This window comes from Bombyx mori, chromosome 23 (assembly GCF_030269925.1).
Source record: "Bombyx mori chromosome 23, ASM3026992v2".
Taxonomy (NCBI): Eukaryota; Metazoa; Arthropoda; class Insecta; order Lepidoptera; family Bombycidae; genus Bombyx; species Bombyx mori.
The window spans coordinates 8425217-8451492 of NC_085129.1; the positions used below are offsets into that span (position 1 = coordinate 8425217).

A 26276-nucleotide genomic window follows, 5' to 3' on the forward strand; every position below is an offset into this window, starting at 1 on the left:
GACAACAACGACATACCAGCAACATATTTTATTATATTAGTTTAAGCTTTATTTAAAGAAGAAAATTAATATTTCTGAAGCAGTCCAGAAAAATTTGTCTTATAAGGATCAATTCTCAAACTTTAATATACTTCTTTATGAATATATTCTGTAATAGTTTAGTAATGAACTTTACAAAACTCAACGTATTAATTCACCCGGGACGTGATCGGAAATATCCTAAATCACCTATTCATGACGTTCCGACATTCGGATAACTTTGAACTAGGATCCGAAAACCTTCGAAAACCTAAAAGCCGACAAACTTCAGGAATTCGTATAAGATTATACAAACAACTTTATATCTAAACTAACACAAACAAAAAAAAAACTTGGATGTTGTTGAAATTAGGTATTAGGTAGGATTTGGCTCAGTTATTGCTTGAAAGGTCTGGTTTCATCATGATTTGTAAAAATAACAGAAATAAGAAGCTCTACAGAGCTTTGCAACAAATTGCTCAATATATAAAACAAGGGCAAAGAAAATAATCACGATTATTAAGAACAGAAGATTGTGTATGAAGCGATCTGTTTTACTAGTGCTCAAACTAACATATTGTATTAACAGTTCGCTTCCTTGGTCTAGTAGCTAGTGACCTTCCCGTAGACAGTAGAGACTAGTATTATTAAGCTCCGGTTCGATTGCCGGTCGCAGTCTGTATTTTTAACAATAAATTTTATAGTAATGGTTGTTTATTTTGGTGGCTTTTTTATTTGAATCTTTTATATTGCTTTCAATGGATATTACTAATGGTGTTTGTTTAAAAACAAACAAATATCCTTTAGGTATAGTTTTGTATATGTACTGATGGTTACCAAAAAATTATCTTATTTTATCGTGTATTTGTCTAACAGTATGTAACATAAATAAAATACAAAGAATGCATCATATTTATAACTAGGTATATTATTTTGTTTGATTATGAAGTTTATACTCTGTGAACTTTCTCGTCATAATACAAATAGAATTAAAAAAGTTCGTGTATTTAAGTTGTGCATAGGATATTTCGGCTAAGAGGAAGTCAGTTTCGGATGCTTCAAAGAGATCTAATTTTAATATTAGACAAATATTTGTTCTATGTCTGTTTAGTTTTGATTATAATCAAATATTTTTCTTGTTGATTCGGTATTTTTATGTTGTATAAGTAGTAATATGGAAGGATAATAATTATTGGTTTTAGAGATCTTCAAATTTGAAATAGCAGCGTTAGCCTAGTGAGTATTTCTATGATTTTCGTGAACGCTTCACAAATTTTGAATACATAACTTTTAACGTCATATTAACGATATCTCTTTATAGAATATAGATTTATCTACATAGTGTAATCCATAAATATAATCTATACATTATTGTTAGGTACTTTGTTTCTTCTGTTTTTTAACCATTTTCAATTTTTTGCTTGGCAGGTTGACTTGGGATAAGATTTTCTATGAAATTTTTGGAACTGTTTTTGAAGTGAAACTTCCTTATCGGCGTTGGAAAAAAATTTACCGTCACATTTTTCGGTTACGCGTCACATTTTTCCGTTACGCGCCATCTTTTAATTAACGGCTGTATGTTCTGAAGTATGGATGCGCATTTGAGAAACCGACCTCATGTCTCAAGGTGGGTCACGGAATACATTTTGTAATTGCAATAATCCCAGGTAACCCACTTAATATCACGTGGACCGTGCTATTATTGTTATTACGTAAAATAATAGGAAGAAAAGTACCAGGGTATTATGATATCAAAGAGATGTATTATTATAACTTTACTCTGACGTACAGCCTTCTTTATTAATTAACGGCTGTATGTTCTGAAGTATGGATTCCGATTTGAGAAATTGACCTCATGTCTCCAGGTGGATTACGGAAATCATTTTGTAATTCCAATAATCTCAGGGAGCCCACTTAATAATATCACGTGGACCGTGCTATTTATTACTGTTATTACGTAAAATAATAGGAAGAAAAGTACCAGGGTATTATGATAGCAAAGAGATTTATTAATAATTAACGGCGGTATGTTCTGAAGCATGGTTTCGGATTTGAGAAATCGACCTCATGTCTCAAGGTGGGTCAAACTTCACGAACCTCAGGAACCCCATTTAACACCACGTGGACCGTGCTATTATTATTAATTTATAGGAAGAAAAGTACCAGGGTATTATGATATCAAAGAGATGTATTATTAAAATGCTGTAATAATCTTAGTAGCAAAAAGGTAAAGTGAAATAATTGTATTATTTGTATTCATGTCTATGATAATAAAATCCTTTTGTTTAAACTTTATCTAATTTAACTTTATTTAACCAATTTCTAGAAAGTTGCATGTAGATCATTTTTCGAAAAATAAGGCCATAAACAAGTTTCACTTCTTACGTGTGTACACTAGTACACGCACACATTTTTTTTTCACAAGAAATTATGTCGATAATAAAACAAATAAAATAATAGATCAAGTGATTATAAATATTAAAGTTTTAGTGATTATAGTCGAATTTCACCTCCATAGGTGAAATAGGATATAGGTTCGTCCATACGAATACTAACTAGCATACTATAATGATTGTATCTAGTATTTAAGATTTTGATCTAGCGATATTGTTATATATTGTGTATGTTATATACATTGTTGTATATGAGCTCGTCAATTGATAAGAAAGAAAATTATTTGTATAAATCTTGTTCCTTTCCCAATTGTGTATAAATACATTTTTTCGAATCTATAAAATATAATTAACTACAGAAGGCTGGTCACATCTGTTGCCGAACTGGCGAGTAATTTAGGGAACGTTTATACATATACATATGTATATATGTGTATGTTGGAAAATGTAATTTTGTAAATGTAGCGTATTGGCAGTCTGATAAAGCGATCGTCTGTGACGACTGGAAGTAATTGAACAAAAGATTTATTAAGGCAAGGTTTTGTTTAGGTTTTTTTTTAAATATTGTTGATGAGGATTTTACGACAAACCGGTTTTAAGCAGTTATCGTTGCGCATAGGCAAAATAACAATAACGCCACCCTCATCCTTCGAATTCTAAATTAAATTTTAGAAATATAAAAGTTACTGATATAATTAAGTTTTTGTTAACTGTGAAACGGACTTTTTTATTGCACGACGTGGCTTAATGATCTCACGGCCCACCTACTGATTTGTAATTCCCGGAGCCCATAGACATCAAAACGTGAATGGCACCACCATCCTTGATGTGACGTTTTATTCACATTTCATGATTTTTTAAAATTTTATACACTGAAAGCTATTGTGTCTAAAATGCTTAGGACCTGCTGAAGTTTAAGCTAATTAGTATAATAATTAGTGTTCATATATGGCTGTTACAACTTACAAACTTCCCCGAATCAGCACAAAAGCAGAAAAATACTTAAAAGGTTAAAAAACTTTCGAAGGCAGACGAGTGCCCCAGCTAAAAAGTCGCCACTATTGCTTATGATTATCAATTTTGCAGCTGCCCTTCGCTTTGTATATCTACATATATATACTGTAAATAGTCGTATTTCTAAAAAAATTGACCGATCATAATTTTTGTTAAAATTTAATAAATACATAAAGACTGGCCGGTTTGTCTTTTTTTCACTCATAATTTGTGTTATTCGAATGAAAAATAAAAAAAGAAAGATTATAATGGCGATTTTATACAGCTAAAATACGAATTAACGAATTCATTACCATAAAATACAAAAATTGAAACAGACATAAAGTGTCCGATATAGAATGTTTGCTATGATGACATTTTCCTGAGAGGAGAGGAAATAGAGTAATTCATTTGTGCGGGCGAAACGTAGCCTTTTAAGACGCTTTTAAGTGTTTGCCGCAAGCTCAAATTTTATAGCAGCATTACGGTTAGATCACGTTTTAATGAAGACGGAAATTAGTTGACCCAGTGCTGTAACGTAATTTAAAACATACGAACGTGTATCCAGTTTTCGGTACAGCTTTTTTTTTATTTATTGCTTAGATGGGTGGACGAGCTCACAGCCCACATGTTGTTAAGTGGTTACTGGAGCCCATATACATCTACGACGTAAATGCGCCACCCACCTTGAGATATAAGTTCTAAAGTCTCAAGTATAGTTACAACGGCTGCCCCATCCTTCAAACCGAAACGCATTACTGCTTCACGGCAGAAATAGGCAGGGTGGTGGTACCTACCCGTGCGGACTCACAATAGGTATTACCACCAGTAATAATAGCTTAAGGACGACAGTATTATATTACGAAATCATAAAGGACGCGTGACGTGTGAATATTTTATATTAACATTCTAGACAGAAACTAGAAAGCCCCATTCCACGAAGCCCGATATTTCGGTATTATTATAAAAATGGCCACCACGACCAGGGGTAGACTCGACAGAAAGTCGTAATAAGATCCCGTGAAATAATAGTCTGTGTGATGTATAAAGCCGCGAAAGCTTAAAATAATATATAAGCTCATCGGCCTGGAAGGCAAAAAAGCGTTCATCAATATTGAATAAAAATAAAAATCGAATAGCATATTGACTTTATGATTATTAGACATCCGTGTCCACGAAAATTGTATTTAAATAGAAATGGGTATTGTAAATGGAATGAAATAAACGATAAAATATTTTTAAAATCATTTGCAGAAAATATTTGTAAGTGCGTTGTACTTTTTTTTATAGCTTAGAGGGTTGGACGAAATCACGGCCCGCCTCGTGCTAAGTGGTTACCGGAGCCTATAGACATCTACAACGTAAATGCCGCCACCAACCTCGAGACATGAGTTGTCAGTTTTAATAGTACAACGGATGCCCCACCCTTCAAACCGAAACGATTACTGCTTCACGGCAGAAAGAGGCAGGGTGGTGGTACCTACCCGTGCGAATACACAAGACGTCTTAACACCAGTAACTTTGTAGTTGAGAATAAAAAATGATATTCCTTTTGATTGATGTAATATACTGTAGAAGCTCACGGCGCGTCTGTAAGTTATTACCGGTGTTAGAGCACACGTCGAGCCCGTACGGGTTGATACCACCGTCCCGTCTATTTCTACCACGAAGCATGGCTTACACACTTTTTGTACAGCTCATTTGAGATTTTGATTCTGTTTCAAGGTGATTTTTATGAGAGGTCCGTTAATTTTTTTTTTTCTTTCTTTTTAATTTTTTTTTTATTGCTTAGATGGTTGGACGAGCTCACAGCCCACCTGTTGTTAAGTGGTTACTGGAGCCCATAGACATCTACAACGTAAATGCGCCACCCACCTTGAGATATAAGTTGTAAGGTCTCAGTATAGTTAGTTAATTTGCCCTAACAAAGAAATAAAAAACATAGCTTCAGAAGTTAATCCATATAATATCCATACCTTAATCCATATTGAAATAAAAGACTGAGATCTAATTACGAATATAACGATTACAGAAAATTATGCGGATTTAATCCAAAAGGACTTTTTTTATTTCTTTATCAGTAGTTTTCTATTAGTTGGTTTTACGTATTTGTTCCTGCTGTAAAGTGAGCAATGATGTTCATGCTACCAATTTTTACGCGTTCCTATCAGAGGGGTTGTTAATTTGACAGTCACTTCTATGAAAGGAAGCATAAAACCTACTATTTTTTTTTTTTTTTTTTATTGCTTTGATGGTTGGACGAGCTCACAGCCCACCTGGTGTTAAGTGGTTACTGGAGCCCATAGACATCTACAACGTAAATGCGCCACCCACCTTGAGATATAAGTTCTAAGGTCTCAGTATAGTTACAACGGCTACCCCACCCTTCAAACCGAAACGCATTACTGCTTCACGGCAGAAATAGGCAGGGCGGTGGTACCTACCCGTGCGGACTCATAAGAGGTCCTACCACCAGGGATGTCAGCCGTCGAAATGTTCACAAAATTTAATGCTCACTGGGTTAATATTGTCTGATGATCAAAATTAGATTAAATTAGTAAAATTGTATAACAATCAACAAATAAAAGTTCAATGCTGAAGATTTTAAAGGAGGTTTCATTCAGTATGTAAAATTCCTAATTCATGAAATTATATTGTAATATCGATTTGATTTAATCTTATTATTTTGTATTATAAAAATCTAGTTCTATGACTAATGTAACGTGTAAGCACATGTGTGTTGTACGGAGTAAGCATGACCGGTTTTAAATAAGTCCTTCACAATTCTCATCTAAGTACATTTCATTGAGAGCCCACATACGAATCGAAATAGAATAATATGAAACGAGGGTAATGTGTTATTTTATAACGATTTAATAAGTTTACTGACGATGTAGTGTACCATAAAATGCCTATAAAAAGGTATTAACATCTATTAATAGTAGATCAACAGGCCTGAGGGGAAAAAGAAGTATCGATACCCGTTCATTGGACGCCTAATCAGGTGCGATGACTAATAAAAATACTTTCGAAAATAAATAGTTCAATGCAAGTGCGAGATGACAAAATAGGTGAAGTGAATGGTGGGCCTCCAGTTAGCAATAGGTGCACACGTGCTTCGTGATTCTATCGGTTGCACGACCAATCGCGGTCCACGGCCATATGTAACTTACGCACCGTAATTATGACACTAAACACGACAAAATAACACTTTTTTTTAGTTACTGCAATAATTTAAAGGCGCGAAATTCGTTCGCGAGCCGTTTCGAAGTTGGACAAGTTGAGCGGAGTGCGGTGTTGTGATCGCGACCGCGCCGTCTCGGACGCTTTGAGAGTAAGCACAACCGTTGCGCTGTAGTGTGGAACTTACACTGATTTTTTGTTGAAGGCATCGCAGCTTGCCGCCGCGTGCTCCACATTCAGCGAATGGTGTGATACGATACGATACAACCCACATTAATTAGAGGGCCACTACTCAGACAACTTAATATATTTGTAATTCTTTATCGTGAGCAATTCGGAATTTTGAATTCCGCTGTAAATTACGACGGGACTTTTAAGTTTAGAAAAAAAAAAAGAAAAAAAAATGTAACACAAAAAAAGTTCGTAAAAATACTTCACTAATTATATTGGCGGTATATTATTTACAAATTTATAGCGTATCGAGCTCAACTCAATCTGTTATCATGTAAACAAGTTTCGTACTAGCGTGAGATCTCGATAAGTGACAAGTCCCTCGTTAAGTTCACAGGATTACTTAAGTGTCGGATACGTATCCGCGGCACCGAAATGATAGTGCTAATTAATAAAAACTGTACTTTAAACGAACACCGGATCTTAATGTTGGTATTGGTAGAGTATTTAATTAAACTTATTTTAATACCATAGCAGATAGTATAAGAAGTATAAGACCAATGATTTAAATTTACCGGTATTCTTAACCTTCGCATCAGTAGTACCAAAAGGATAGCGAAGCCACTGCCTATCGGAGCGCCGCTGAAAAATATTTTCAAACCTCATTTGAAGAAAGATAACCTCACTAATAATATTTGTTAGCTACTAAATATAATCCCGTTGTAAAGTTTTTTGATTGTTTCTAAAATGTTGCCCAATGTCGTGGTTGGTGCACTGTCGGAGTTTACGGCTTTGCTGTCAGTTTTTATAGAAGCTATAATAATATAATAAAATAGTTATAGTGTTTATGTAACGTGAAGTTTATTTACGAGGTTTCACTTCTGTTAGTCTGTTAGGAGGTGCATTTGATCTATAAAAACGAAATCCCCTGTTCCTTTCCCGAATAATGAGAGCAGACGAAAGATTTTTGCACCATACGAACTAAGCGTGCGATGTTAATTTTTTTTATTCGCGTAGTTCGCGCGTTAATCTATAGATACCTTCGAAAATTACGAAAATTGTGATATCTGTAGATACTAGGGACTACTTTTGTTTGTTAAAAACATGAATGTGGCTGTCGTCATGTTTGTTTTAAAAATATCTTTAATTTTTTTATTGCTTTATTGGGCAGACGAGCGTACCGCCCATCTGATGGTGAGTAGTTACCGTCGCCCATGGACTTCAGCAATGCCAAGGGCAGAGCCAAGCCTACCGTTAAGTACTACTCTTCACAAGCCTCTTTTGAAGAAGGACATGTCATAGCGCTCGAGAAACACCTTGGAGGGGAACTCATTCCAAAGCCGTTAGGTACGTGGAAAAAAAGATCTCTGGAAACGCATTGTAGATGAACGCAGTGGCTTTAGGTAATATGGATGAACTCTACTCCGGTGGGGGGCGGTGCGATGGTAAAAACGAGATGAAGGAATCGTCTCAAGCAATTCCTCAGAGCACTCCCCATGGAACATACGGTACAAAATACAGTGACAAGCGTAGTCCCTCCGCAGAACCAGAGGTTTCAAACGATCCGTGAGAATGGGATTACCGACAATCCGAACGACCCTCTCCAGCTGATATTTGGGAGCTCCGGCCCAGAGGTGGGAGCAGTACTCCATGCGAGGCTGGACTTGTGCTTTATAAATGTCTTTGTCCAGGCGTAAAGTACCGCTTCGTTCTGTTGAGGACTCCCAGCATTTTGGACACCAACTTAGCTTTGCCCTCCAAATGACTCCCGAATTGGACATCACTCGAAACGTCGACTCCAAGTATCCCGATACTCGTGGAAGGATGCAGTGATACTCCTTGGAATTGCGGCACTATGACAAAGGGCATTAAACAAAATTTATTCGGCATGGAGAAGAAACGGGAGTTTATATGTTTATTATTTTCTATGAGCTTGTCAAGTTTGTCTTTAAGCTTAGGAAAAATTTTCAGTTTGGGTTACAATTGATTAAAGATTATCCGATCCTACAAGCCGGAACTGCAGAAGTAAGCAGAATCAAGAATCGTATTTATCAAGCTGTTTCCAATTTATCTTTATTATTGATGTTCTTAAATTTGGAATTCTTTTAAAATTATATACGAGTACATAAGAGAGTTTGACGTGTATTAAAAAAGAGCACGGAAAAAACACGGTGGTGTTGTACATTGGTATTTTTCTATTTATTATCTAAACACTAATTATTCTGAAGAAAAACAGAAAGAATAAGAAGTTCTGACTAGCAGGATATTTTTGGTATAAATAATCAGGTTAATTTATCATACTAAATTTTGCTTTACTGTAATAAATTTCATGTAGATAACAAATTGTCGGTTCGTTTTTCAAATTCCAAAAAGAAAACAAAGTCAAACTGAGATTAGTTAAGTGATATTTTTAATCTCTAATGAAACACGACATCACGTAACATAGATTCCTTAGCATTTTGTCAAACAAACTGTATTTTGCCTGTCGATTTATGTCTGACCGCTTAGTTTATGTCACAAATGAAATGTTGGCATAAATCTAAGTCATAGATGCCATTTTAAACATATTATAGACGCTTATCGCATCAGTTTTGATGTAGTTAATGTCATTCCAATTTCAAACGAGTCTGACATTTGCTAAATGAATAGCTGTCAATCAAAAAACAAGCAAGGTTTTTTTAGTAGCTACATGTATTAATGGTTCACCATATTCCATACAGTTTGAAATTTCCGGAGAAATTGAAGTAAATGTATGTAAAGAACTCATTCATGATTTATAGTGTATTAGCGACCCGCCCTTGCTTCGCTTTGGAAACTGTAATTTATTATTAATTTCGCCACTATTTAATGGAAGTTGTTATACATATAAACCTTCCTCTTCAATTACTCTATCTATTAAAAAAAAAACCGCATTAAAATCCGTTGCATAGTTTTAAAGATTTAAGCATACATAGGCACAGACAGATATAGGGACAGAGAAAGCGACTTTGTTTTATACTATGTAGTGATTCATTTTCCATCAAACGTACAGTAATCCCATCTGAAATGACCACTGGTTATTGTTAGACAATAGGTATTAAATACAAACAATAGTTACATGCAATAGATTTTAAAATCAGTGTCTCTGCTTAATTTATAAAGTAATGTATGATGTATGAGCATACTCTATTTCTATTGATAAGTTATTTATGTAAGCATTAAATTAAGATCTATTGTTTTTGTCCATGTAAGCAGTTCTCGTGACAGCGGCTATGATTAACATCGCTTAACTTAATGCTGATACGCCCTCAGAAATTTAAGTTATTACCTAAAATGTCTAGTTTCATCTGTGGCGAGGGTTCGATGTGGTCGTTTGAATTTCAAATTAAATCATCGCATATTAAAAGAAAACGTTGCGATTTTGAGATCTCGTAATCGCTTAAGCGTTTTATTTTTCCAACATATCCCTCAGTTGCATAGAAGAAAAAAATTGTTGGTTTTTTTTAAATAATTCACCATCCTGTAAGTCTTTTATATACAGATTTTAATAATAATATAATGATCGGCTGTGATTACGGCTATAAATTGAAATAATTATCATTGAAAGGAGCAAATACGGGTACTTGAAAAATAAACCCCCTAAAATATTAACCTAAAATTACCCTTCACACTTCATTTGAGCAAAGTTAGAGTTGCGTCGCACTGGTAAAGGCGTAAAGGCGTAAAGGGGTAAAGGCGTGAAGGTAAAGGTTCAAAATATGCACACATGGTATCGATGCATACCTACTGGCGCAGTGGTAATTTTTCAAGTGATCTTCTTGAAGACGTCAGGTATACGCGAGCCAACAAACTGTTCAAAGTTATTTTGTACTAGCGACCCGCCCTCGCTTCGCTTCGGAAACATTAAAACACACATGAAACCAAAAAAATAAAATAAAAAAAATAATAAAAAAAGTAGCCTATGTTCATCAGGGACAATGTCGGCATCTAATGGAAAAAGAATTTTTCAAATCGGTCCAGTAGTTTCGGAGCCTATTCGAAACAAACAAACAAACAAACAAATCTTTCCTCTTTATAATATTAGTATAGATACCTATTTTGTATTGAAGTTTCCCCTGCCAAAAAGTTGTCCAAACTTTCGAAAAAGTTAACGTCTGTCGGCGCAACATTTGGTGAGCACCGTGGATAACCCAAAATTTCCAGCTTTTATAGCTTAGAAACCATCTAAGGCTGGGCAGAGGCTCGCGAGCTTCTGTATCTCTTTGTTCAATCCCTGAAGGTACACATCCGTGGTAATATTAGCGCTATTTGGTTGGAAGCTGTAATGTATTTTTTATCGGCACCTGACCAAACAGGGACCATAATGTTTTGGGTATGTTTTCGGTTGGGACATTGCCTAGGTGCTGAATCAGGGTCTAACCAATATGATGACCGCTTACGATTATCAAAAATAATCAATTTTTCAACGCAAGTGACAATGCTGTCAAAATCTCTTTGTCTGTTAAGCAGTTAAGCAAGGCAAAGCTTTAATTCGGTGTTGTGGACTTTACTATTTGGGTGCCAACGAGGGTTCATTCTTTAGATCAAAATTTTAATGTCGGATGGATTCAACAACTATTCGTGCTCACTGCTTACACGTCAATAATGTGACCTGTTCGTGCGGTATCGCGACGAAACTCCTGTTCCATAATTACTTGTAATTTTATCGATTCCATATTGATGAAAAAGATACAAATGTAGGGTAACAACACTAATCAATACACAAGTGACTGAATTTGAAAATAAAAATTCATTTGAATTTAGAAATTATGCCAGTCATATATTTATTAAGTTTCCAATGGCCAGTAAGACATTATTTTTTTTTTTTGGTCAGGAGGAAATCGCCGGACTTCCGCCCTCTACTGGGGATGGAGGGTGGGGTATGTCAGAGTCGAATTGACTAAAACCTCCTGTCGCTCAACAACCAACGTCCAAACCTCGCATGAGACAGAACTCATGAAGAGGCAAAGGGGGGAAAGTGAAGCGTTTAGTGCGGAGCACATCTCTCCCATCACCCTCCCCCTCGGGACGCCGGACTGGCGGTCGTCGGCGCCATGACCACCAGCCCTCTCGGTCGGCAGGCTATCTGAAGCCCGCCTAGATGGCGCCGGTTAAAGTGAGCTATCCTACGGAATACCCCGCTGACCGGTAAGCCATAACACAATTTAAGGCATCGATTCAAATTTTTTACCAATACCTACATATGCCTATGTCCTATTCTTTTGGAGTTTTACTTTCTTTCTCCAAACACGCATGGTATTGGAGGTAATAAGCATATTGTAAAATATACATATATGTATGTATGTATGTAGTATGTATGTATGTATATATATATGTGTATAGTGTAGTGTGCAACAAGAAATAGTTCGAAGAAAATTAAAGGGTTCTTTTGAAACAGACGTTAATAATTTAGTTACGGAATAACAATTTGTGATTTCAAGACAACTTTAAGAATCCCTTTTAAAATCTTCAATAATATTAAAAGAAAAATATACAAGCGATACCGATGTAGTACTTCTTCTTGTAAATGCTTTAAATGCGGTGTATTTCGAAATTCACATGAAAATAAATGAATCTCGGAAGCATTTCATTAATCTTCGTGAGATACGACAGAACCCATCTCGCTATGTCCATTCAATGACAATTTCAAATTTACTAATTTAAATTCCATTAAAGCATTAGATCTGAAGCCTGCCATTAATCAGGTAAATACTATTAATATAGAAATTAATATGAATTATTAGAAAACGTCCTTTTGTAAGACGATTTATATGTCAGTAGCTTCAAAATCCCACCGACACAGCGCACTGAGTTTGATCTTCTCAGTGGGTCGCGTTTCCGATCCGGTGGTGGATTCTGCGAAGCACTGCTTTTGCTAGGGCTAGTGTTAGCAACATCCTTAGGGTAGAGCCCCGTGAGCTCACCTACTCGCTCGGTTACGCTGGTATAGCCTCCCAAACCTACCAGCTTAGTTAGGAAAAAAAAAGAAAAAAGTTTCAAAATTGTAATTGCTAGTCGCCGTGGTCTTTCCAGCTCCAACAGGACGTGATAAATTTGCTTAGACTGTATAAGTAATAAAATTCTTAACATATCAATTTATGTTATGTATTCTATTTTTTATCAAACTATTTGTTGTGTATTTAAGAAAAAAAAACAACTATTTCCGAATTTTGTTATTGATGATAACATGACAACTCGTCAATAGTTACAAAACAAAAATGAAAGAAGAAAATCTATTGACACACAGCGGAGGAAAAGTTACTAAATTGATTTGTTTTTAGCTTATAACTTACAGTATATTACATAGATTATTCTGCATTACAGTATATTATTTTCTTTAACATGCCAGTCATTCGTGAAGAATTTAGTTACGTCGGTATACGTATTTATATTTATTTAGGATTCGGATTACGAAGTAGTCGCATCTTCGATACCTGTATATACGCCGTGGTCTTTCCTGTTGGAAATACTCTAGAAAGATCTAATAAAATCGCAGCTATTTTGGAACATTTCTATTTTTCAATATATCAAGAGACCATTGGCTAATCATTTTTTATAACTTATTATTTTTCTTCTTTTATTTAAATCGCATTCCTTTAAGTATAATCTAGGAAAACTAGCCTTTTTTATAAGGTCCACATTACCAGAGCTCCTATCTCATTGTAGTAGACATTTTGTAGTTACAAATTACAGTCATTTCATTAGCAAAGAAATGTGCGCTTAAGAAGATTGAAAGCAATTTGTCGTCGTTATATAACTGGATCTTTGTTTAACGTGTGTTTGGGGTGACGTCTAGGATTTATCCGTGTACTGTAGGTACAACGAGTTAATAATAATAATAATAAACATTTATTCCAAACACAAATTAAGTACAAAAAATAAATAAAAAAGATAACAAAAATAACGAGGCTTGGAAACGGTTACCGGCTCAGCAATGCCTAACAGTATCGAGACAATCGGTACTGCGGCGCTGATCTTCCGCCGGCACCTGCGGAGTGACGCGCACACCAGCATCAGACCGACCAATACACATCATTGTAGAATATATTAAAAAATAAAAAGAACATGAATAATAAATAATAAAAAAAACAGTTATGAAAAGGACAACTAAATGACATTATTAAATTAATTAAATAAAAATTGCAGTTGCAAAGCACAATTGATTATAGTACAGAGTAATTATATTTGATATTTTCGAATTTTTCTTGTATATTCAAAAGATATACTTTTAAATTTGTTTTAAAGGACCTTAGCGTTCTCTGGTGCCGCAATCGCATTGGTTCTTTGTTATTGCTGTGAAATACTGTGTGCATACTTCATTGCATCTCTCACGGTTTAGTGTACTCTGATCTGAGTTATATCAGTATGTAGTTTATATTAAAGACTATATGGTCTGTGGTCTCTGTCTGCATTTTCTATTTGTTAGATGAACGACTCATAGATATACTGGTGGTAGACCTCTTGAGTTCGCACGGGTAGGTACCACCACCCCACCTATTTCTGTCGTGAAGCAGTAATGCGTTTCAGTTTGAAGGGTTGGGCAGCGGTTGTAACTATACTGAGATCTTAGAACTCATATCTCAAGGTGGGTGGCGGTATTTACGTTGTAGATATCTATGGATTCCAGTAACCACTTAAAACCAGGCTCGTCCACCCATCTAAGCAATAAAAAAAGATAATAAATACATTTAATATACTGTCACATTAGGCGGCAACTGATGACTATGGCTTGCGGTAATAACTTGATGCTAGTCAAATCGTAGATTATTTTGCCCATGCATGCCTACAAAAACTGTACACATTAGATATAAAAAAATATATGTAAAAATATAGCCAAAAAGTTATCTAAAATGCGATGCCTCTCCGGTTTATAAGTTTTATCTTACATTTATATTTAGTGAAAATGCATTCAATAATGTTTACAATTGGCAAATCCAAATCCAGAGTTCCTAAAAAGCACTTAAAATTTGTTATCGTGTTTTCAATTACTTTCAACGTTCTTTTGAATATAGTTACTTTAAATGGTCTGATCGCAGTCGATTTCTGGACGACGGGCTCAAAAACGTTTCCATAACGTTTAAGTATAGCAATAACACCGCAGAGGGTGAACCACAAAATCTCATCTCTTGCAATAATAATAAAGCTATATTTGTCGGGCACGCGTTTTGAATTCAAAAATCAGAATCCCCCTTGAAACGTGTCGTTCTTGCACTTTTATTAAATTTCGAATCGTGACCATTTTAAAATCATGATTCATTTCACGTGATAAAAATGACTAAGGTCTGAATCGATGGAACAGAAAAAAAAAACATTAGTTTATTACAAAATTTATAAATAAGGTTTGTTGCAGTTTATACTGTGGTGGGGCGTAGGAAAGCCCGCGTGGGTAGGTACTACCGTCCTGCCTACATCTGCCCCGAAGCAATCATGCGCTCCGGTTTCATAGGTCCAGAAAGCCGTTATAAATGCAATTGACACTTTGACCTCTAGGTGTAAATAAAATATAACATAATAATAGGCGTAGACAATTTAAGAGTTTTAGTTTCTGAGGTGGGCGAATTCATAGATCATCTGAAGTTAACCTAAGCTATTGGAGTCATAGATTGCATAACATTATACTTTTGGATCTTCAGACATGATTTTTTTTCTTGCCTTTGTAGGCAGACGAGCATACGGCCCACCTGATGGTGAGTGGTTACCGTCGCCCATGGACTTCAGCAATGCCAGGGGCAGAGCCAAGCCGCTGCCTACCGCTTAATACTCTCCACAAGCCTCTTTTAAAGAAGGACATGTCATAGCGCTCGGGAAACACCGTGGAGGGGAGCTAATTCCATAGCCGGATGGTACGTGTCAAAAAAGACCTCTGGAAGCGCACTGTCGATGAATGCAGCTGTTCCAGATGATATGGATGAACTCTGCTCCGATGGCGGGAGGTGCGATGATAAAAAGGAGATGATGAGATCTATTTTTTTTTATTTATTGCTTAGATGGGTGGACGAGTTCACAGCCCACCTGGTGTTAAGTGGTTACTGGAGCCCATAGACATCCACAACGTAAATGAGCCACACACCTTGAGATATAAGTTCTAAGGTCTCAGGTATAGTTACAACGGCTACCCACTCTTCAAACCGAAACGCATTACTGCTTCACGGTTCAGATCAGAAATAGCAGAAATAGGCGGTTTGGTGGTACCTACCCGTGCGGACTCACAATAGGTCCTACCACCAGTAAATTTCCATTTTTTTATCATAATGGCTATTTTAGCGGTAGGTAGCGGCTTGGCTCTGCCCCTGGCATTGCTGAAGTCCATGGGCGACGGTAATCACTCACCATCAGGTGGGCCGTATGCTCGTCTGCCAACAACTCTTCATCCCAGAATAAATGATTGCTTCACGCAGCGCACTTCGCGGAACTAGGACGTTGGTGATTCACGCGCGAGTTCTTGGGTCCTCGGGATAAGAGTAACGGGAACAGTTAGAGCAGTTAGGTAGGAAAATGTAATGAGAATTGTATTGCAGCTCTAAAGCGCTTTGTCACCGACCTGCTGTTTATGGTCAAACCTAATCAGAAGTTCATACAAGTGCAAGAATTAGTTTAAGAAATAGAAATGGTTAAGAACTTAAATGAAAACAGTCAATTAGTTCGCAAGTAATTCCATCCAAGTTAAGTTAATAGGAAGTGTGCAGCGAGTCAAATAAGATTACGTCATCTTCCCAATTAATTTGAACTTTTTAATATTTTTCAGTGACAAAGTTGTACACGCAATGCAAATTCCCATTTTTTTACGAATAATATTAAAATGTAATTAATATATTATGTTTCTTAATTTGCTTTCCGATTACTTATTTTTAATCTGTAATTTCGTTTTTTTTTTTGTTTTGTCACTATTCTACTGGCCACTTTACGGTGGTAAGGTTCAGCTCGAAGATGGTACAAAGCAATATAGAGAAAGAAAGGGCAGTTTCGTGAGACGACCTGTAATTTTGGCTTTCGTTATTTACCTAGATCGGAAGTATTATTTCGTCCAAGTAACAAACATGTTATGAATGTTCTTCAGTATATTTCTTTTTTATATCCTCTACCAATTACGTTTTGTTGGTATTGTCGTAGAAATGTTATTTACGAAATACATATGTTTTGTATTAGCTTTCTTGTTTGCTAGTAAAAACAACAATAAAATTATAAACAAGGATAGGTTTTAGTTGATGAAAATTGAAAGTTAGGTTTTCACTTAGGTCTTGACAAATTTATATTCCGCGGATTGAATATGTGGTACATATTACAATGATTTTCGTGATAGCAAGATGATGGCATCATATGATTGAAATTGGTAAAAAGAACGTGTATCAGATAAAAAATGTTAATATAGTGCTGTTTAATTTCAGTTTTTAAAACGAGAAACATTAACCAACAATATAGGTCTCTAATAGTTGCCTGCGTAATTTTTTTTCCGATGCGAAAAATAACAGTACTTCGGAAAGGGTAAATGTAAAGATGTTAAAAAAATCCAGTATGAAAAAAACCGGATAGATTTTAAATAATTTGTGTTTATTCAGAGCATTTTTTAACAAAGCTAAATCTAATTTTTTACAAGCATAAAATTAAATAAAACTGATAATGGCGGTTTCATTACAACAGCATTATCAACATGGCAGTTGCCAACTCGATTTCATCTGATTTTAAAATCAATTAAGTTCGGACATTTAAAACAAATTAATTAAAAACGTGCTCAAACAATATCGCGGCTCGTAGGAGTCGTGACTAAAAATTCCTTAAAAATAAATTCTCAAGGTCTCAGTGGCGCCAGTGATTAATTTTAAAAAAAAAAAAATTAAAAATAAAAATCCTGTATTGAGATTAAGTGATAAATTTTTCGATGCAACAACGCTTGTGATCGCGTGTGTGAGTTTGGCAATAAGATTAATTGGTCACTGGAGTAGGGTCCAGGATGTCCCTTCAATGAGTTATGATCTCTGAACAAGCAAACTTTATACCATACACAGTCTTCACCCTAAAATATGAACGATTACGATATATGCACTTAGTTAAATTGATAAATTTTTACGTTGTAGCAAAAATAAATATTAATACCTTTATTTGGCTTACTAAGATATATTTCACTCTTTTTGTTGAGGCCATAAATAAAGGAAGGAAACAAATAATTTTATATTATTAGATATATTGGTAATTTAGGCATTTTTATTTTTAAATACATTTTCAATAATGTGGTGAATATGTTTTTCTTGATTTAACTATTTTATCCTAGGCTGAGAGTATTAAATAAATGAAATTGTTCACACATTGAACAAATCGACAGTGAGAGTAAATATAAACAGGTATTCTCCTGCGTTGTGACTTATTGGATATTTGTTTTTCCGAGTCAGCCGGGAAGAGAAAACAAGGTAGGAGCGCACACATTTTGATTACAAAGCAAAATAATACAAACTAAATTATACTCACAAATATAAATAAGAAATGTCTGCAATTGTACCTATGCGAGGAGGCTTACAAATCGCCATTTTTTTCCTACCTAGCCTTGAGAGGCTATTTCAGCTTCGCCATAACGTTTGTAGGTGAGCTCACGGGGCTCAAGCCGGAGAGTTGCTAACACTGACCCTAGCAAGAGCAGTGCTTCGCAGAATCTACCACCGGATCGGAAACGCGACCCACTGAGAAGATCCGGCGAGAAACTCAGTGGGCTCAAATCGCCATAACACTAGTACTTACGCTACGGATTTTTAATACACTGTGTTAGTATCGTGGAAGTCGCTCGTAAATATTATATTTGTGTGGTAAGCCCTAGTCCTAGTCCTAGCTGAATAGTGTAGTTTTATACATTTAAATGCAAAGATACTAGTTGTACCTTTTTAAATTTCGATAAAGCATGTATTTATTTCCTTTGTGTTAGTTACTTAACTTGTTAAAAAATTAAAATTACCACGAATTAATTATCGTACAATTTAAGAAATCTAAACCCATTTACAATTAAATCGAAATTGAAAATAAACTGTTTCGTGAGAATGCCCGTATAAATTAACGAAGATCGAATAAACACGTTGACAAGTTGACGTGGAAACAAAATTAATGTGTTTTTGTAACATTGATAGCCCTCTCGAGGTTTCTCATACGGTCGGAATATTTTTATTGCGATAACACCACTAGGCACAATAAAAAGCCTACGAATTACTCTTGGAACGGAAGACTACTAGTAAAGAGACCACGAACTATTTGGTCATAAATCTAATCTGGAACAAAATATGGTAATTTCAATACGCCCACACAGAAAATAAATTGTATCGTAATAAAATAAATGCATGTAATCTATTACAAGCTTACCTTACCGAGCTCACGATTCCGATGCGGCTGAGCACTATAGACCAGTGGAAGAGTTTCGAGTTCTTTGAACACATTGCCAGAAAGAGGAGTGACAATTGATAACAAAACTATTGATGACAGGCAAGGTATGCGGAAGAAAGCCCAGAGGCAGAAACCCAATGCGTCGCTCGAACCAGATACGCTCTACTCTCAACATCCCAGTCCACAATGCCATCCGCGCAGATGAGAACAGGCAGGGTTGGCGCACGACAGTACAGAAATACTTATAAAGAGAAAGAGAGGCCACGACCCTCAGCATTGAGGATTATTGACGCAAGGAGGAGAATGTAATTAATCTATTAGAAAAGGGACATATCGTCGCTGTCAAACCAAAATCTGCTTGCGCAAAAACTCTATTTTGAATTAACGAGTAAAAACATTTTCGTATAAAATTTTATATGAAGATGAATTTTTAAGAACTATATCAAATGAAAGCTATAGATAAATATTAAAGCTAACCTAGACACATAACAGTTTTTTATACGGTAGATACGGCTGTGAACTATACGAAATGATCAAAAAGTAAAAATCTCAAAAAGTGCACATAGTAGATTTTGGTTTGACAACGACAATATGTTATTTTTGTTACTTGGACTTTGTTTTTTTATAATTAAGAAATTACATACATATATACTGTCAAAGCGTTATCAGCCTCAAGTGTTTTGTTCATCTTTTTTATTCGTACTGGCAAACCCACTATGATAAAAATGCAAAATTAACTTCAAGAAAATGCAAGACACGAAACTAAAAACAAGAAATCAAGCCGAGTGCCCGTATTAATTGCCTTTCTTAATTTGATAAGCCTTTGGACAAACTGTCCTCCAACTGTAATTAATGGAACGGGATTAAAATTCTCCACAAAAACCAGAAGAGTGAAGCGTGCAAGTAATTCCACCACAAACTGTCGCTTTGTATGGATAATGCGGACCATTGTTTGCAGTATCTTAGAAGTTTCAAGTATGTAAAAAAGGTGGTTTCTGCTTGTCTCAATGCATACGTTATAAAGAAAATATTAAAATAAATTTAGTCTATGAAACGAGGAGCTCTAAATTTGAAAAATAATTTTATGCATTTCCTCAATTGTATTTTTATATTTTACACAAATATATTGCTATATGGAGTAAGCTATTTTATATTCATATCAGGAAGGTAGGTATCAAGGTAGGTATCACCATTCTACTCATTTCTGCCACGAAGCAGGCTTGCGTTAGGGTTTGAAGTACTCCACAGCTAAAACACAATTATTATGACTTCGACTTTATGATGTTGTGATGTTAAACATAATAGATTCACGTTGTGAACTAGTACACTCACTACTGCACATAAAAATTACGTCTAAAACATCATAATCATCATCATTTCAGCCTATCGCCGTCCACTGCTGAACATAGGCCTCTCCAATAGATTTCCAGTGCGACCGGTCCATTGCCACCTGCATCCAACGAGACCCAGCGCTTTTTACTAGGTCGTCGGTCCATCTAGTAGGTGGCCGTCCCACACTGCGCTTGCCAGTACGTGGTCGCCACTCCAGGATCTTTCTGCCCCATCGACCGTCCTCTCTTCGTGCTATGTGGCCGGCCCATTGCCACTTCAGTTCACTAAGTCTACGGGCTATGTCAGCAACCTTCGTTCTTCTACGGATCTCCTCATTTCGGATTCGATCACGTAGAGAAATGCCGAGCATAGCCCTCTCCATAGCTCGCTGCGCGACTTTGAGCCTTCTAAAAAGATCCTTAGTGAAGCGCAAGTCATCACTGGTAACACACATTGGTTGTACACCTTTGTCTTAAGGCACTGAGGTATTTTGGACGAGAAGACGTTGTGCAGTTTACCGAACGCTGCCCAGCCGAGTTGGATCCGTCTACTGACCTCTCTCTCAAAGTTGGACCTACCTAATCGGACTGCCTGTCCTAGGTATATATATTCGTCAACACTTCAAGAGTAGAGCTCCCAACAGTAACTATGGTGGGTGCAATATGGACATTGTACATGATTTTTGTTTTGTCCATGTTCATTTTAAGACCCACTTGTTGAGAAACCCTACTGAGGTCACCGAGCATACGCCCTAAATCTTCCAGCGACTCTGCCATGACCACGATGTCATCGGCAAACCGAAGATGAGTGATGTATTCGCCGTTAATATTGATGCCAAGTCCTTGCCATTCCAGAAGCTTGAAGGAATCCTCCAGAGCAGTGATAAACAGTTTCGGAGATATCACATCTCCCTGTCTCACTCCTCTCTTTACAGGGATTTCCTTCGTGCAATGCTCCTGTACTCGGACTGACATGGTGGCGTTATTATACAAACACTTCAATACTTCGATGTACCGGTGGTCAATACGGCACCGCTGGAGAGATCTAAGGACCGCCCATGTTTCGACGGAATCAAAGGCTTTCTCATAGTCCACATAATAAAAAAAAAATCTAACAAAAACGGTCTTGTTTTTTTAAAGATTTCTTTTTAAAATTCAAATTTATTGATGTGGAATCGGCTATAAAACTTAATAACAATTTAGCTGAATAATTATGTAAATACCGGTCGTTGTGGCGAGACTTAGGGGAGGCCTATATCAAGCAGTGGACATCTATGGGCTGAAAGATAGAATTTGTATCAATATCAAAAAATGTAAATCAAAGTGAATATAAGCTTCATTTGTTAAAAATCCGATGTTGTGAAAAAAAGCTATCATCTTACATTTTTACGCTCAAACCAATAAACCGATTTTGACGAAAGTCTGTATGAAAAAAGTTTGAACCCTGGGAAGAAATATGGATTACCTTTCATCTCAGTGCTGTTTCTGCCCACACAATATAAAGCTTAGCTTACACGAACGAAGCTGTGGGCGGAAAGCTATTCTTCAAAAAACCACGACAATCAAAGCGCAACAAATCAACATTTAGAACGGGTTGCATAAAAAACGCGTTGAACGGCTTGTCGGCTTCACAGGCGTCACGAAAAAAGAAAAGAAAAAAAAGGTATTAAAACCATTACGTTAAGACCGGTGAGGTGTGCCCGAATTGCTGATAGAAACACGATAATGTCAAAATAGGTTGCGGTTGTCGGATTATAGGGGGCCAGCGTTCCATGAATACGAAACACGGACGGACAGTTATGATTTAAAATGAGATACAAGCTGTTAAGTGAGCCACCCACATCAAGTGGTCGGACGCAGTTGAGCGGTACACGCAGTCAGTACACATAGCTTAGATAACTAACCCGTCAAATTACGGAGTTATGAGATTGATAGCGACATGTGCGTCTGCTAGCATAGATAAAAAAAAATGTGTGCGTGTACTAGTGTACACACGTAAGAAGTGAAACTTATTTATGGCCTTATTTTTCGAAAAATGATCTACATGCAACTTTCTAGAAATTGGTTAAATAAAGTTAAATTAGATAAAGTTTAAACAAAAGGATTTTATTATCATAGACATGAATACAAAAAAGATGGCGCGTAACGGAAAAATGTGACGCGTAACCGAAAAATGTGACGGTAAATTTTTTTCCAACGCCGATAAAGAAGTTTCACTTCAAAAAAATGTGTGCGTGTACTAGTGTACACACGTAAGAAGTGAAACTTCTTTATGGCCTTATTTTTCGAAAAATGATCTACATGCAACTTTCTAGAAATTGGTTAAATAAAGTTAAATTAGATAAAGTTTAAACAAAAGGATTTTATTATCATAGACATGAATACAAAAAAGTTAAATTAGATAAAGTTTAAACAAAAGGATTTTATTATCATAGACATGAATACAAAAAAGTTAAATTAGATAAAGTTTAAACAAAAGGATTTTATTATCATAGACATGAATACAAAAAAGATGGCGCGTAACGGAAAAATGTGACGCGTAACCGAAAAATGTGACGGTAAATTTTTTTCCGACGCCGATAAAGAAGTTTCACTTCAATAAATAGATAGTTTTTAAACAGCAAATCACCTTCTCAATCAATATATCTGACCAATCTTTTCATTTTCGAATTTGTATTACCTAACTTTGATAGTGATAGTAATAACATTATTGAAGGGTAACTTCTATAGGCGCGTTGAGAGTAAAATTGAACTCGCGACAGATTCGTTATAGCTTGAAAGAAAAGATACAATTTAGGAAGAGCGAGAATGACAATAGAGACAGAGCGTCTTGCGAACCGTGGAGAGAGGGAGAAAGCAAGCTAGGTAGTTTTTCTTATACACATTCCGTTTACGGGCGTCGGCCTCTAGATGGCTTGCTATTAGTTTCTTGTTGCTCCTGTAGATGGCAGTAACATATTATATAATTATCTTATATTTTATTTTTAATCATCATTCATCATCATTATCCTGCCCTTCTCCCAGTTACCTGGGGTCGGCGCAATATGTTTTCTTCTTCCATATTCTTCTATCATATACCATTTCTTTGCTCACTCCCCTCTTACACATATCGTCCGTCACGCAATCTATCCATTTCTTCTTAGGTCTACCCCTTCCTCTATATCCTTCCACATTCATAGTTAACATTTTCTTACCAACCTCATTTTCATTTCGTCTCATCACATGTCCATACCATCCCAAACGCGCACTTCTCAGCTTCTCTGTCACAGGTGCCACTTTCAGACTTTCTCTAACATATTCATTCGGTATTCTATCCATTCTCGTTACTCCACACATCCATCGCAACATTCGCATCTCTGCTGCATGCAATCGCAATTTATTTTTAATGAAGGATTTAAAAAGAAATATATATGATCGTCCTACAAAGGCAATAGAAAAATTTGCCAGAAGTATTAATTTGAGAATTGACCATTTGCTATGGTTGTACCATACCCAGCTAACACTTACTAGATTCAAATGAAAGCTTACGCTGTTAAGAGCGTCGATGAACAACGAAATTTATTGAATGCAATCTAATAGTTTTTTCATGTTCTCATTATGTTAGTCTCGAGACATAATAACTCCATAATATATCAATCTTTTTGTACATCAATGGTTTAAAAAACGTTTCCGGGTTTTGATGGTTTTCATTTAAAGTTATCGTTTGGAACAAGCTTTACTTCTGCACTTTTTGTTTCCAGTTAAAGTTTTTATTTGGTTGCAATTAAGTTTTTGTTAATAATTAGGTATGAATTAATCATATTTCACATTATTATTAGATTGATGGATCAGTACTGCTTTTTCTTTTTATGTTACGTTTTTTTCAATAAAATTGGACTACTGCTCATCATACGTGATTTTTTTATGAATAACTTTAAAAATGGTTTCACATTCTGCTTTGGTACAAAAGCGGATAAGTAATTTCAAATAATTTGTTAGAGCTGTCTCCCGAAAATATATGGTAAAGAACGTATTTAATCCATTAATTACTAATCGAATGAGATGTCACCACGATAACAAAGGTTGGAAAATGTCTGTCCTTAAGAATAAAATACGTCAAAAACATGGTAAGTTTAGATTATTAAGATAATATTTTGTAACAGTCCCCCAATAAATATCTTAAGATTTATGTGTTACACACCTCTGTAAGGCAACATAAATTATTGCAGTGTTTTGGTGTTTTCCGCCTTCAAATGAATAGACCGGATATTTTGTAACCAATAAATGGAGGCGAGGGTCTTTGAGGAAACAACGAAGTTTGTTTATTGAAAATAGTTCATAAAATATATTGACATCGTGATTTCAAAACGAAAAAGAGTATCTGCAAATTCTTAATTGAAGGGCTTATGAACAACCCATAAGATCGTATTGTTTAAAAAATAATTTTTCAATTGTTTTCAATTTCAATCAGTCAGGCTCTAACCAACTTGGTGAATAGCTTTATGTGGAACATTGACAAAATAAACCCAAAAAATGTATTTTCAATCCTTCTCTATTCTATTACTTTTATCGAGTGATCGATGCTAAAAAAATTGTTGTAAAATTATTTTTATAACTTACTTTTGTTCCTATCCTTATTCTACTTCCTATTGATATCAAAAAAACCTTAAACAACAACGAACGGAAGACAGTAAACCCATAATCTTATTTTCATGTAAGTTTTCTTATTAAAAGTTTCAAGTATCGAGTTCGCTGATTTCACCCTCGACACCTCTGTATTACCCATTTTACATTGAATTTATTTACTTGTTTTCTATTTTCTACGTTATTTAATAAGTGTTTCTACTATTTACAGAATAAATATATCCATACATACGATACAAGTGAAGTCGTCGTGGCCTAAAGGTTAAGACGTCCGGTGCATTTATTTGTGTGTAACGATGCATCGGTGTTCGAACCCTGCCGGTAGGTACCAATTTTTCCAATGAAATACGTACATACTTAACAAATTTTAATGTTCACGATTGACTTCCACGGTGAAAGAATAATGTGTGTAATAAAAATAAATAAAAATCAAATCCGCAAAATTATAATTTGCGTAATTACTGGTGGTAGGACGTCTTGTGAGTCTGCACGGGTAGGTACCGCCACTCTGCCTATTTCTGCCGTGAAACAGTAATGCGTTTCGGTATGAAGGGCGGGGCAGCCGTTGTACTGTTGAAAGTGAGACCTTACAACTCGTGTCTCAAGGTGGGTAGCGGCATTTACGTTGTAGATGTCTATGGGCTCCGGTAACCACTTAACATCAGGCGAGCCGTGAGATCGTCAACCCATCAAGGCCATAAAAAAATGAAACAAGTGAACATTTGTTTTTGGAGGAATACGGATTACCACATATTAATTACATGGTTCCGGTCTTACGGTTAAGTTTCGTACCACAATATGGTTGACCTAATCTGATGTAACCTAATAAACTTTTTTTATAATTAACTACCTTGGCTTCACCGTGGCAGCCACCGGATCGACATCCCGACCTACTGAAAAGATCCGGTGAAAAACTCAGTGGGTTATATCTGTGGATTAAGTTGCACAAGGAAATCGACGTCGGATTATTTATCGAACCGTGTCATCATCTCGAAGAACCAGCCGAACTCCCAATACTATATACTCCACAATTCCTATCTTTAGCGGTGGTAGGGCTACTGTTGTAAAATCCGACCCTGTCTGAAGGGCGAGATAACAATTATCTTATGACGATTACCAGTGATTTTCCTGTTGTGATTTCTATGAGCTTTGGCACATCACCTAGTTTGTTTGTGGGTAAGTCGGTCTA

General features: G+C 35.9%; 1 protein-coding gene across 5 annotated transcripts in view; it reads right to left on the reverse strand.

Moving 5' to 3' along the window:
- The window catches only part of LOC101743655 (monocarboxylate transporter 10), a 147310-nt gene that overhangs the window by 42717 nt on the left and 78317 nt on the right, over window positions 1–26276 (reverse strand). For 2 of the 5 annotated variants that reach the window (XM_004932582.5, XM_038019180.2), the window contains exon 1: window positions 6582–6785. The exons of 1 other annotated variant lie outside the window; for it this stretch is intronic. The gene's annotated coding sequence lies outside the window, so the exon portion shown is untranslated. Of the gene's footprint in view, window positions 1–6577; window positions 6786–26276 lie in introns of those variants that run through there. 2 more of the 5 variants (XM_062675195.1, XM_062675194.1) reach the window with 1 other exon arrangement.